The following is a 1,417-nucleotide window of genomic DNA, read 5'->3' on the forward strand; positions in this document are numbered from 1 at the left end:
CAGGGGGATCACAAGTTTTAGGCCAACTAGATAACATAGAAAACTTTTTCCTTAAAAAATAATCAACCAAAAGTTTGGCACACTTGCATATTTTAAAATAAGTTAAAACCATTTAAGATATGTATCACATGCCTGATGAATCCACATTTGAAGTGGTTTGTTGAATGACAGACAATATCTACCTTGATTCTGTCATATTCTTATTGTCTGTCTATCAGCCATCCACAGAGCATAGAATGGGTCTGATATTTTAAAATACCAGATGATGTCTAAGGGTTACTTCGAATGTATACCTTAAGACAAGAACTGGAAATAAATGTAAGGTATGGTAATGTATGCTTCTAGTCTCTGTACTTGGAAGGCTGAGGGGGGAAGATTGCTTAAGACTGGGAGTTCAAAGTTAATCTAGGCAACACAGGGAGACCCTGTAAAAACAAACAAACAAACAAACAAACAAAACAAAAGCAAAAAGCCCCAAACTGAAAACAAGTGTTTTACTTGCTGGGATGAATCTGAAGAAACCAGTTTAGAAAGGGATGGGACAGAAAAGAAAGTCTGCCAATAGATGGTTACTTTCCCCCAAAGGCAACTAGGTCCAGTTCTGCTGGGGGTGGGGGGACTCTGGGAGACAGTAAAAAACATGCCTTAGAGTTATCCTACTCACTGGGAAAGGATATGAAGATCATAATCAATTCATCACCTGTTACTCGATGGTGGATATCTCTGTGGGCATTGCATCCCCAGTCCTCGGCTCTGGTTCCGTGAGTATATAACAAGCTTGCTCTTATGGCTAGGACTACCCCTCAGCAGGGTCCTACCTGCGGTAATCATCTCTGAAGTGGTCAGTCCATGTCAAGTGAATCCCATTCCTCTAAACCATGTATTATGGGAGTTTGCAATTCCACTGGACTGATGGGGAGGGGAGGGTGACTCACATGCAGAAGTCCATATATCATCCATTGTATCTTGGGATAGCATAAGGATTTCACAAGGAGACTGGCTGACACCCAGACACCAACTTGAGTAGAGGTGGAGCTAAGGTACACATAAAGGCTCTTTGACTCAGAAGTGATGGAGGGCTGGTGAAATGGCTCAGTGGGTACAGGTGTTGCTCCTGAGCAAGACAGCCTGAGTTCTATTCCTGGGACCCTCATTGTAGAAGGAGTGAACCGACTTCAGCAGGTAGCCCTCTCATCTCCACATGCCTGGCTTGGGCCATCAAAAGCAAGTGTGCAAGCACACATACAAACAGATCTACTGGGCATAAGTCTTTAGTCTCATCACTTGGGAGATGGAGTAGGCAGATCTTTTCAAGTTCAAGGTCATCCTAGTCTGCATATTGAGTTTCAAATCAGCCAGAGCTACACTACATAGTGAACCTCTGTTTCAAATAAAAATAAATAAATAAATAAATAAA

Source organism: Arvicanthis niloticus, chromosome 2 (genome assembly GCF_011762505.2).
Source record: "Arvicanthis niloticus isolate mArvNil1 chromosome 2, mArvNil1.pat.X, whole genome shotgun sequence".
In the NCBI taxonomy this organism is placed as follows: domain Eukaryota; kingdom Metazoa; phylum Chordata; class Mammalia; order Rodentia; family Muridae; genus Arvicanthis; species Arvicanthis niloticus.